At 35.2% G+C, this 13280-nt stretch overlaps 1 long non-coding RNA gene across 28 annotated transcripts in view; it reads right to left on the bottom strand.

Moving 5' to 3' along the window:
* Nucleotides 1-11905, bottom strand: part of LOC121751716 — a 29399-nt gene extending 17494 nt beyond the window's left edge. For 15 of the 28 annotated variants that reach the window (XR_006040175.1, XR_006040176.1, XR_006040162.1 and 12 more), the window contains exons 1-37: nt 11559-11905; nt 10997-11048; nt 10737-10846; nt 10394-10471; nt 10162-10322; nt 9911-10063; nt 9425-9505; nt 8808-8923; nt 8364-8672; nt 8179-8252; nt 7983-8098; nt 7618-7846; nt 7355-7507; nt 7136-7253; nt 6859-7005; nt 6717-6775; nt 6499-6622; nt 5994-6074; nt 5377-5492; nt 4935-5241; nt 4750-4823; nt 4554-4669; nt 4235-4462; nt 3967-4124; nt 3748-3865; nt 3471-3617; nt 3329-3387; nt 3111-3234; nt 2606-2686; nt 1989-2104; nt 1546-1853; nt 1361-1434; nt 1164-1279; nt 799-1027; nt 536-688; nt 317-434; nt 40-186 (exon numbers count right to left, since the gene is read on the bottom strand). This is a non-coding gene — a long non-coding RNA (uncharacterized LOC121751716). Of the gene's footprint in view, nt 1-39; nt 187-316; nt 435-535; nt 689-798; nt 1028-1163; nt 1280-1360; nt 1435-1545; nt 1854-1988; nt 2105-2605; nt 2687-3110; nt 3235-3328; nt 3388-3470; nt 3618-3747; nt 3866-3966; nt 4125-4234; nt 4488-4553; nt 4670-4749; nt 4824-4934; nt 5264-5376; nt 5493-5993; nt 6075-6498; nt 6623-6716; nt 6776-6858; nt 7006-7135; nt 7254-7354; nt 7508-7617; nt 7847-7982; nt 8099-8178; nt 8275-8363; nt 8695-8807; nt 8924-9424; nt 9506-9910; nt 10064-10161; nt 10323-10393; nt 10472-10736; nt 10847-10996; nt 11049-11558 lie in introns of all 28 variants that reach the window. The other 13 variants (XR_006040164.1, XR_006040169.1, XR_006040166.1 and 10 more) reach the window with 13 other exon arrangements.
* Nucleotides 11906-13280: the final 1375 nt, after the last annotated feature.

The following is a 13280-nucleotide window of genomic DNA, read 5'->3' as shown; positions in this document are numbered from 1 at the left end:
AATTTGATGATTAACAAACATATACTCCGTATTACAAACCTTCCAATCAGGACTCTATAAGTCATTTAACAATGTGGGGGTGATCTTTTCACTTATATCTTCACGTGGAAGTCCATCTATGCCACCAGTCACCACAGATGATGTAGAATAAGTTACTTTAACAACCTTCTTTGGAGTTGCATATTCCTGCAAAGAGTAATACTTGTAAATTTGAATTGAAGAACAAGCTCATATTGGGAAAAATGACAGTATCACAACAACAATAGAATAATAACACTACATAATTAAAATTTATAAAAAAAACAAAATATAACACCTTTGGAGCATGATCAAACATTTAAAGATTTCTGATCTGAAGATGGACATCTTGATGGATCCAGAGGTCTTTACAGATTTATAAGCCCAGGAAATGATGACGTATATTCTGCGTTATCCTGCACGTGCAATCCGGCCACACAATAGCAATTATATTCACAAGAGGAGAGGAGAAAAAACAAGCCATGCTTGCCTCTCATAAGTTTACAGTGATACTTACCAGAATTTTTAACATCTGAACATTCAAAGCAGTTAAAATTTGACTTCCATCATCCATCTCCGGAAGCCTATCATCCAAAAGCCAGAGTAACAGTTCCTTGATGAGAAGAGTACATTCCTTAACTGCATAAGCAAGGCTCTTGCTCTGAAAAGTCTGTGACAAAAGCAATAACCACTTCAGGCTTTATTGACACCCAAATAATCAAAATCATGACATGACTCTTCAATTTTAGGCGTTATTAGTTAAAAGGTCAGACTAATTACCTTGCAATGTTGCCCAATGCTTGAATAGCTTTATACGCAGTAGCAATTATTTTTTCTCTTTCTCCCTTTTTTTTCCTTTTTTTTCTTTTTTTTTTTCCTATTTTCTCTTTTTTTAGAAGGGTTCTCAGGCCATTAGGAAGGTTGCCCAGCGCTTGAATAGCTTCAGCTGCAACAACAATGTTTTTTCCTTTTTCTTCCTTCCTTCAGTAACATTTACATTCGTGATAACCTGCAAAAATCAAAATGTTTTGCAGACAACACCATTTACATTTTCACGATATTATCACCAACAATATATTCTGCGAAAAGTCAAGAAAAACCTTAATTGAGTTGTGGGCTTGTGGTCAAGAAAAACCATAGCATACCTTCTTTAATGTATGACAAACATTCTGAAAAAATCTCCAAGAGAAATCTTTTTGGTGGAAGCAAGTTCGGTTAGTTCAGCAACAGCTTCTTTCCTCTCACGCCATTCTGAAGCTTTCTGAAAATAAAATGCAAAGGCCACATTCAAAATTTTTTTTGAATATTTTTCATAGGTAAAGGACAGGGATAGGCCACTTACCACCGCTTCCCAAAATCCAGACTTCTCCTAAGTAGGCTTTAATATATCAACTGGATCGACAAGGTCCTGAGGTGCTGATAGGGAAGACATCTTAGACTCATAAAAGAAAACCAGAAATCTAAGCCTCTAAGGTAAAACAACACGAAGGTATAATAGCAGTATCATTTACAAAGTTCTGGACTAACCGGTTTACAGGCAAATAAGAAGCGACAACTGGCCAAAAAATGGGCTCTCGGATCCCCAGCAAAGTTGCCCAGTGCTTGAATAGCTTTAAATGCATCAACAATTATTTTTTCCTTTTTTTTCTTTTTTTGTTTTTTTCATTTTTTTTCCTTTTTTTTCTTTTTGTTCTTTTTTTTCTTTTTTTTAGGAAGGGTTCTCATGCCCTTAGGAAGGTTGCCCAGCACTTGAATATCTTCAGCTGCAACAACAATGTTTTTTTCTTTTTTTCCTTTTTTTTCCTTCCTTCAGTAACATTTACATGCGTGATAACCTGCAAAAATCAAAATGTAGTGCAGATAACACCAATTACATTTTCACAATATTAACACCAACAATATTTCTGCGAAAAGTCAAGAAAAACCTTAATTGAGTTGTGGACTTGTGGTCAAGGAAACCCATAGCATACCTTCTTTAATGTATGACAAACTTTCTGAAAAAATCTCCAAGAGAAATCTTTTTGGTTGAAGCAAGTTCGGCTAGTTCAGCAACAGCCTCTTTCCTCTCCCACCATTTTGAAGCTTTCTGAAAATAAAATACAAAAATTATGAATAAAAGGCTACGTTAAATTATTTTTTGAATATTTTTCATAGGTATAGAACAAAGATAGGCCATTTAACACCCTTTCCTAAAATCCAGACTTCTCCAAAGGCTTTAATATATCAACTGGATCAATAAGGTCCTGAGGTGCTGATAGGGAAGATATCTTACACTCGTAAAAGACAGCCATAAATCTAAGCCTCAAGGTAAAACAACACGAAGGTATAATAGCAATATCATTTACAAAGCCATCTCCAATTTATAAGCTTAAGATGGTTGGGCTAGAGCAGTGCTGCACATAAAATTGCGGTTAACGCAAAACCAAGAACCTAATTAAGGATTGGGCTAGGCTAGGGGGTGGACAGATTCTGCAAAAGTAAGTGACAGCATTAAATTGGCCTGATCCTAGGCTACGTGGGGAGTTGACAACATTGGCCAGAAACATTGTTCAAATGCCAAACAAAGACTTAAGCAGAGTACACATACCATCAGCTACACTCTTAAGTGGGTACAGAACCCACAGCCTAAGGAACAGCTTCTGGTCTTGGCTCCTTAACCTGCTCAGACCTGCCAAATGGAATATGCAAGATATATTGATCTCAATCATAAGAAAATTTAATTTATACATGTTGCATTATAAATAGAGACTGAGATCTGCATGTGTCAAATAACAACTATAGCATAGAAGATCGACATCCACAAGTTGCATAAATATTGAGACATTAAACTGAAAGAACATAGATTCGTATAGAATCAGACTGAACTAAGACTGAAGCACCTGCATAGATCATAGATCTCCAACAGTTAAAACAATAACTATCAAATCGACTATGTAAGACTATGCAAATAGTGATCATCAAACTATGCAACATAAAATTCATACAAAAGGAAGATCCACAACATCACAATATGATAAAAACACTACATAATTAAAAAAGATAAAACAAGATATCCCATTATAGTCCCAAGAGTACCAATTATAAAAGAGTACCTAGCTTTACTTCTCAACTGGATATCCCATTATAGTCCCAAGAGTACCAATTATGGACAAAGTAGCACTTATCAAATTTTAGAACTGTCGTGTAGACGCCCTTATAGAGCTCCAAATAGATCTCCTAAAACAAGAATGATAAGAGGGCACATCAGTAGATAATAATATACTCCATATACAAAATTTGATAGTTATTTCAAATTTTCCACTAAACGTACCAGTTCCAGTTCACCTCTTCTAGAATTTTGGTTACATTTTCAATAGACTCCAAGTGGACCTAGACAGAAGATAAAGTCAACATGCCCTCTTAAATCATAAACAAATTTGATGATTAACAAACACATACTCCATATTACAAACCTTCCAATCAGGACTCTATAAGTCTTTTAACAAAGTGGGGGTGATCTTTTCACTTATATCTTCACGTGGAAGTCCATCTATGCCACCAGTCACCACAGATGATGTAGAATAAGTTACTTTAACAACCTACTTTGGAGTTGCAGATTCCTGCAAAGAGTAATACTTGTAAATTTGAATTGAAGAACAAGCTCATATTGGGAAAAATGACAGTATCACAACAACAATAGAATAATAACACTACATAATTAAAATTTATAAAAAAAACAAAATATAACACCTTTGGAGCATGATCAAACATTTAAAGATTTCTGATCTGAAGATGGACATCTTGATGGATCCAGAGGTCTTTACAGATTTATAAGCCTAGGAAATGATGACGTATATTCTGCGTTATCCTGCACGTGCAATCCGGCCACACAATAGCAATTATATTCACAAGAGGAGAGGAGAAAAAACAAGCCATGCTAGCCTCTCATAAGTTTACAGTGATACTTACCAGAATTTTTAACATCAGAACATTCAAAGCAGTTAAAATTTGACATCCATCATCCATCTCCGGAAGCCTATCATCCAAAAGCCAGAGTAACAGTTCCTTGATGAGACTATCAGAGTACATTCCTTAACTGCATAAGCAAGGCTCTTGCTCTGAAAAGTCTGTGACAAAAGCAATAACCACTTCAGGCTTAATTGACACCCAAATAATCAAAATCATGACATGACTCTTCAATTTTAGGCGTTATTAGTTAAAAGGTCAGACTAACTACCTAGCAATGTTGCCCAATGCTTGAATAACTTTATACGCAGTAGCAATTATTTTTTTTCTCTTTTTCCCTTTTTTCCTTTTTTTTCTTTTTTTTTTCCTTTTTTCTCTTTTTTTAGAAGGGTTCTCAGGCCATTAGGAAGGTTGCCCAGCGCTTGAATAGCTTCAGCTGCAACAACAATGTTTTTTCCTTTTTCTTCCTTCCTTCAGTAACATTTACATTCGTGATAACCTGCAAAAATCTCCAACAATATATTCTGCGAAAAGTCAAGAAAAACCTTAATTGAGTTGTGGGCTTGTGGTCAAGAAAAACCATAGCATACCTTATTTAATGTATGACAGACATTCTGAAAAAATCTCCAAGAGAAATCTTTTTGGTGGAAGCAAGTTCGGTTAGTTCAGCAACAACTTCTTTCCTCTCACGCCATTCTGAAGCTTTCTGAAAATAAAATGCAAAGGCCACATTAAATTATTTTTTGAATATTTTTCATAGGTAAAGGACAGGGATAGGCCACTTACCACCGCTTCCCAAAATCCAGACTTCTCCTAAGTAGGCTTTAATATATCAACTGGATCGACAAGGTCCTGAGGTGCTGATAGGGAAGACATCTTAGACTAATAAAAGAAAACCAGAAATCTAAGCCTCTAAGGTAAAACAACACGAAGGTATAATAGCAGTATCATTTACAAAGTTCTGGACTAACCGGTTTACAGGCATATAAGAAGCGACAACTGGCCAAAAAATGGGCTCTCGGATCCCCAGCAAAGTTGCCCAATGCTTGAATAGCTTTAAATGCATCAACAATTATTTTTTCCTTTTTTTCTTTTTTTGCTTTTTTCATTTTTTTTTCCTTTTTTTCTATTTGTTCTTTTTTTCTTTTTTTTAGGAAGGGTTGTCATGCCCTTAGGAAGAATGCCCAGCACTTGAATAGCTTCAGCTGCAACAACAATGTTTTTTTCTTTTTTTTCCTTTTTTTTCCTTCCTTCAGTAACATTTACATGAGTGATAACCTGCAAAAATCAAAATGTTGTGCTGATAACACCAATTACATTTTCACAATAATAACACCAACAATATTTCTGCGAAAAGTCAAGAAAAACCTTAATTGAGTTATGGACTTGTGGTCAAGGAAACCCATAGCATACCTTCTTTAATGTATGACAAACTTTCTGAAAAAATCTCCAAGAGAAATCTTTTTGGTTGAAGCAAGTTCGGCTAGTTCAGCAACAGCCTCTTTCCTCTCCCACCATTTTGAAGCTTTCTGAAAATAAAATACAAAAATTATGAATAAAAGGCTACGTTAAATTATTTTTTGAATATTTTTCATAGGTATAGAACAAAGATAGGCCATTTAACACCCTTTCCTAAAATCCAGACTTCTCCAAAGGCTTTAATATATCAACTGGATCAATAAGGTCCTGAGGTGCTGATAGGGAAGATATCTTACACTCGTAAAAGACAGCCATAAATCTAAGCCTCAAGGTAAAACAACACGAAGGTATAATAGCAATATCATTTACAAAGCCATCTCCAATTTATAAGCTTAAGATGGTTGGGCTAGAGCAGTGCTGCACATAAAATTGCGGTTAACGCAAAACCAAGAACCTAATTAAGGATTGGGCTAGGCTAGGGGGTGGACAGATTCTGCAAAAGTAAGTGACAGCATTAAATTGGCCTGATCCTAGGCTACGTGGGGAGTTGACAACATTGGCCAGAAACATTGTTCAAATGCCAAACAAAGACTTAAGCAGAGTACACATACCATCAGCTACACTCTTAAGTGGGTACAGAACCCACAGCCTAAGGAACAGCTTCTGGTCTTGGCTCCTTAACCTGCTCAGACCTGCCAAATGGAATATGCAAGATATATTGATCTCAATCATAAGAAAATTTAATTTATACATGTTGCATTATAAATAGAGACTGAGATCTGCATGTGTCAAATAACAACTATAGCATAGAAGATCGACATCCACAAGTTGCATAAATATTGAGACATTAAACTGAAAGAACATAGATTCGTATAGAATCAGACTGAACTAAGACTGAAGCACCTGCATAGATCATAGATCTCCAACAGTTAAAACAATAACTATCAAATCGACTATGTAAGACTATGCAAATAGTGATCATCAAACTATGCAACATAAAATTCATACAAAAGGAAGATCCACAACATCACAATATGATAAAAACACTACATAATTAAAAAAGATAAAACAAGATATCCCATTATAGTCCCAAGAGTACCAATTATAAAAGAGTACCTAGCTTTACTTCTCAACTGGATATCCCATTATAGTCCCAAGAGTACCAATTATGGACAAAGTAGCACTTATCAAATTTTAGAACTGTTGTGTAGACGCCCTTATAGAGCTCCAAATAGATCTCCTAAAACAAGAATGATAAGAGGGCACATCAGTAGATAATAATATACTCCATATACAAAATTTGATAGTTATTTCAAATTTTCCACTAAACGTACCAGTTCCAGTTCACCTCTTCTAGAATTTTGGTTACATTTTCAATAGACTCCAAGTGGACCTAGACAGAAGATAAAGTCAACATGCCCTCTTAAATCATAAACAAATTTGATGATTAACAAACACATACTCCATATTACAAACCTTCCAATCAGGACTCTATAAGTCTTTTAACAAAGTGGGGGTGATCTTTTCACTTATATCTTCACGTGGAAGTCCATCTATGCCACCAGTCACCACAGATGATGTAGAATAAGTTACTTTAACAACCTACTTTGGAGTTGCAGATTCCTGCAAAGAGTAATACTTGTAAATTTGAATTGAAGAACAAGCTCATATTGGGAAAAATGACAGTATCACAACAACAATAGAATAATAACACTACATAATTAAAATTTATAAAAAAAACAAAATATAACACCTTTGGAGCATGATCAAACATTTAAAGATTTCTGATCTGAAGATGGACATCTTGATGGATCCAGAGGTCTTTACAGATTTATAAGCCTAGGAAATGATGACGTATATTCTGCGTTATCCTGCACGTGCAATCCGGCCACACAATAGCAATTATATTCACAAGAGGAGAGGAGAAAAAACAAGCCATGCTAGCCTCTCATAAGTTTACAGTGATACTTACCAGAATTTTTAACATCAGAACATTCAAAGCAGTTAAAATTTGACATCCATCATCCATCTCCGGAAGCCTATCATCCAAAAGCCAGAGTAACAGTTCCTTGATGAGAAGAGTACATTCCTTAACTGCATAAGCAAGGCTCTTGCTCTGAAAAGTCTGTGACAAAAGCAATAACCACTTCAGGCTTAATTGACACCCAAATAATCAAAATCATGACATGACTCTTCAATTTTAGGCGTTATTAGTTAAAAGGTCAGACTAACTACCTAGCAATGTTGCCCAATGCTTGAATAACTTTATACGCAGTAGCAATTATTTTTTTTCTCTTTTTCCCTTTTTTCCTTTTTTTTCTTTTTTTTTTCCTTTTTTCTCTTTTTTTAGAAGGGTTCTCAGGCCATTAGGAAGGTTGCCCAGCGCTTGAATAGCTTCAGCTGCAACAACAATGTTTTTTTCCTTTTTCTTCCTTCCTTCAGTAACATTTACATTCGTGATAACCTGCAAAAATCAAAATGTTTTGCAGACAACACCATTTACATTTTCACGATATTATCACCAACAATATATTCTGCGAAAAGTCAAGAAAAACCTTAATTGAGTTGTGGGCTTGTGGTCAAGAAAAACCATAGCATACCTTATTTAATGTATGACAGACATTCTGAAAAAATCTCGAAGAGAAATCTTTTTGGTGGAAGCAAGTTCGGTTAGTTCAGCAACAACTTCTTTCCTCTCACGCCATTCTGAAGCTTTCTGAAAATAAAATGCAAAGGCCACATTAAATTATTTTTTGAATATTTTTCATAGGTAAAGGACAGGGATAGGCCACTTACCACCGCTTCCCAAAATCCAGACTTCTCCTAAGTAGGCTTTAATATATCAACTAGATCGACAAGGTCCTGAGGTGCTGATAGGGAAGACATCTTAGACTAATAAAAGAAAACCAGAAATCTAAGCCTCTAAGGTAAAACAACACGAAGGTATAATAGCAGTATCATTTACAAAGTTCTGGACTAACCGGTTTACAGGCATATAAGAAGCGACAACTGGCCAAAAAATGGGCTCTCGGATCCCCAGCAAAGTTGCCCAATGCTTGAATAGCTTTAAATGCATCAACAATTATTTTTTCCTTTTTTTTCTTTTTTTGCTTTTTTCATTTTTTTTTCCTTTTTTTTCTATTTGTTCTTTTTTTCTTTTTTTTAGGAAGGGTTCTCATGCCCTTAGGAAGAATGCCCAGCACTTGAATAGCTTCAGCTGCAACAACAATGTTTTTTTCTTTTTTTTCCTTTTTTTTCCTTCCTTCAGTAACATTTACATGAGTGATAACCTGCAAAAATCAAAATGTTGTGCTGATAACACCAATTACATTTTCACAATAATAACACCAACAATATTTCTGCGAAAAGTCAAGAAAAACCTTAATTGAGTTATGGACTTGTGGTCAAGGAAACCCATAGCATACCTTCTTTAATGTATGACAAACTTTCTGAAAAAATCTCCAAGAGAAATCTTTTTGGTTGAAGCAAGTTCGGCTAGCTCAGCAACAGCCTCTTTCCTCTCCCACCATTTTGAAGCTTTCTGAAAATAAAATACAAAAATTATGAATAAAAGGCTACGTTAAATTATTTTTTGAATATTTTTCATAGGTATAGAACAAAGATAGGCCATTTAACACCCTTTCCTAAAATCCAGACTTCTCCAAAGGCTTTAATATATCAACTGGATCAGTAAGGTCCTGAGGTGCTGATAGGGAAGATATCTTAGACTCGTAAAAGACAGCCATAAATCTAAGCCTCAAGGTAAAACAACATGAAGGTATAATAGCAATATCATTTACAAAGCCATCTCCAATTTATAAGCTTAAGATGGTTGGGCTAGAGCAGTGCTGCACATAAAATTGCGGTTAACGCAAAACCTAGAACCTATTTAAGGATTGGGCTAGGCTAGGGGGTGGACAGATTCTGCAAAAGTAAGTGACAGCATTAAATTGGCCTGATCCTAGGCTACGTGGGGAGTTGACAACATTGGCCAGAAACATTGTTCAAATGCCAAACAAAGACTTAAGCAGAGTACACATACCATCAGCTACACTCTTAAGTGGGTACAGAACCCACAGCCTAAGGAACAGCTTCTGGTCTTGGCTCCTTAACCTGCTCAGACCTGCCAAATGGAATATGCAAGATATATTGATCTCAATCATAAGAAAATTTAATTTATACATGTTGCATTATAAATAGAGACTGAGAGCTGCATGTGTCAAATAACAACTATAGCATAGAAGATCAGCATCCACAAGTTGCATAAATATTGAGACATTAAACCGAAAGAACATAGATTCGTATAGAATCAGACTGAACTAAGACTGAAGCACCTGCATAGATCATAGATCTCCAACAGTTAAAACAATAACTATCAAATCGACTATGTAAGACTATGCAAATAGTGATCATCAAACTATGCAACATAAAATTCATACAAAAGGAAGATCCACAACATCACAATATGATAAAAACACTACATAATTAAAAAAGATAAAACAAGATAAAACAGATCAAGATATAATACCTTAGTGAGCATGATCAAACATTTAACAACCAAATCAGAGAACTTCTGGTTTCTGATTTCAAGAGATCATTTGATGGAGATGGCCATCTTGATTGATCCAGGTCTTGACAGATATATAAGCACAGGAAATGATGAAATACATTCTACGTTATCCTGCACGTGCAATCCAGCCACCCAACGACAATTATATTCGCAAGAAGAAAGGAGAAAAACTAGAAATGCTTGCCTTATAAGTTTACAGTGATAGTTACCAGAATCTTTAACATCTGAACATTCGAAGCTCTTAAAAGTTGACTTCCATCATCCACCATTGGGGATTACTATCATCCAAAAGCTGGAGCAATAGTTCCATGATGAGACTATCAAGAGTACTCTCCTTAACTGCATAAGCAAGCCTCTTGTTCTTAAAAGTCTGCAACAAAAGCAATAACAACTTCAGACCTCACTTTTAGGCGTTATTAGTTAAAAGGTCAGATTAGTTACCAGCATCATAGTATTCATGACATATTTACAAGATCTTGAAGAGGCACCAGTGAGGCTGAAGTCAAAAGTCTTCACAACCTGCTAGAAATGATAGCAATTGTGAGGATCTCATGGAAACAATGCCGAAGAGGTATGTCAAAAATAGCAGAACAATTGTCTTATTAGTCAGGCATGAAACTAGTCTATCAGCATCTTTCACTATGTCAAACTCCTAGATTAAGATGTGATTCGAAGACTACAGATTCACAATAATATTCAGAAATTATCACACTATTCGGTTCTTTGGACAACGTTTTTCAGAAGCATCAATGAACAAATCTAAGCAGATATTTCAAGGACATACCTATCTTTTGAAAAAGCATATTCTATGATTTCCAAAGCTTCATTTCCCAACACCAGTGTAAGCCCGTGGCATTGTAGTCTATCTGTGTGGATTTCAGGAAGGCCATAGTTCTCCATGAGAGAAAAACAATATAAATTAGTAGAAAGTTAACACATCTATAAATTATTAAGAGATAATGGGTTCAGGAAAAATAGCAAATCAGTTTGGATAGTGGTGTTGATTATAGACAATTAGTAATCAGTACATAAAAGTTTGAATACCGATTGAAAGTTGGGATGCCCATTGATCTTGATAAGTCCCCACTTTGCTCAGCTGGATCAAACATGTGGGCATTAAAAACTAATTACCATAACCAAAAAGGAAAGGAACAATGAAGTCATTAATGATCTTTCCCTTCAAGTTTATGAATATATAAATCATCCCAACAGTTTACAATGAATGTCTTTCCTTGACAGACAACAACTTGGAACAGATTTGAGTCCAAAGACATTCTTTCCATCATTTAAGTATATTCTAGAGTATACACATATAACAGCAAGTTCAACAAATACAAGTTGTTCATAACCGCTAAAAGAAATTTTAGATGTAGCATGCCCTCCATGGGAAATGAGCCTTAGAGTGAACAAAATCATGATGGAAAAATTAACCTAGGACTCTAGTCACTAATAAAAGCAATACCTAAATATGTAGACACTCTTGCAAACTAGAAAAAAAACCCTATATATACCAACACAGAAACAAATCACGATACTTCCATTCAATTTACAATTCAATTAGGGAGAAAGATGAGTAGAAAAAGGAGAAGAAGGAGAAAAGACCCACGATGGAAGGGCGGACGGGGACGGGTTCACGCAGTTGGCGGCGGAGGCAAGGCCGCGAGTCAGCAGCCACGCGACGCTGCCCACGAATCCGGACCAGCGACCTGCTGCAGGAGACGGCGGCGTCTGATGACGGCGAGTAGCAGCCGCGGCGGGGACCAAACTCCGAGACAGCCACATCCTCGGCTTTCTTCTCCGGGCAAGCAGGCCGGCGGCGTGAAATCTGCCAGGGCTATGACTCTTGGTGTGGGGAAAACACGAGTCGATTCTGCCAATTGAGAGATGGAGATGGAGATGCCCGTTGGGGGAGGGGAGGGGAGATGGAGAGGGATATTTTTAATTTAATTTAGGGTTTCTAGGCAATTTTAATTTATGGAGTACTACTCTTATTTGGGTTTATTTGTATTGGAATTTTAGTTTATGGAATGTAAATTGGGCTTTATTTGTTTTGTAATTGTGTTCGATTTTATGATTTGGAAGCATTTATAAAAATATATACTAGAGTTCTAAATTGGGTGGTATGGCTATATCATTATATTTGTTTTAAAAATTAGGTTTTAATCTGGACTATTTTTTATTTGACTTTGTATAAATATATTTCAATTTAAATTCTTCTTTGTAATTAAATTTATATATTATTACTTTGCATTTTATTTGAGTCAAAATTAGAATTATGCTAAAGAGCTTAATTTGTTCTAACTGAACATTTATTCATCATTACAATACTTCTTTTTGTAAGCTAAATGAGAACACAAATATCTAATTTTTTAATTTTCATCTTATATTTATTCAACTAAAATGTTTAATATTTCATCCATCCCATCAAAATAAAGATACCATTTTTTTATCCAGACACAAATAAAAATATTTCATTTTCATTTATAGAAAATTCTCTCCGACTCATTATCTATATATCAATTTATTTACTTATTTACATCTTATTTAACTTGATGAATTCAATAACAAAGTAGGAATTTTTCTAGGCCAAAAAAAACAAAATTGAAGGATTATTGTTGAATTAGTAGGCCACCAATTCTATATACGTGATTTGTAAATCTGAAAAAATCTATATTCACACTTATACAGACGTCATATGCTCTATATGACATAAAATATGAATATGACTAAAAGATGGTTTCAAACTTTCGATATGTGTTGTAATGAACATAACTTAAAATGCTGGATTATATTTATGTATATTATTATTATGTTTTGTTTTTATGAGGAATAGAATAGATGTGGCAAAAATGAAACCTAATAAGTATGCCTAAACATCCGAGGTCCGGCCCAATTGCTTCGAAATTCTCTCAATATATTTAGGCCCAGCCCCGCATATATGCAACAACAATTTTGCCTTATACAAAATAATGAAAAATAAGTAAATTCACAAATATTACGACACACTAATGTTGTTTTTGATAATAAACATGAAATCATATAGGCGTCACATTTTGTCAGTCCGTCCAACAGTAAGAGTCACATTTGAGATAAAATCATATAGGCGTCATTCTAGCTATTGCAATCAAAGAAAAAAAAACTATAATAAGTGGAACAGAAATCGCAATGAAAATAATAAAACAAACTGAGCTATGATTAGTCGAGTCGGGAAATCCCTCTTTCCGCAAGACAAATTGTGTCGCGGCTACTGTGCTCGAATTGCCGTATTGTTTCAAAGATAAAACTCTCTTAGCATATAGTAACACCTCAAACCCGCTAGGCATCGACA

Source organism: Salvia splendens, chromosome 10, assembly GCF_004379255.2.
Source record: "Salvia splendens isolate huo1 chromosome 10, SspV2, whole genome shotgun sequence".
In the NCBI taxonomy this organism is placed as follows: Eukaryota; Viridiplantae; Streptophyta; class Magnoliopsida; order Lamiales; family Lamiaceae; genus Salvia; species Salvia splendens.
The sequence above is the reverse complement of the archived record's forward strand: the minus strand, read 5'-3'. Positions and strand labels throughout refer to the sequence as shown.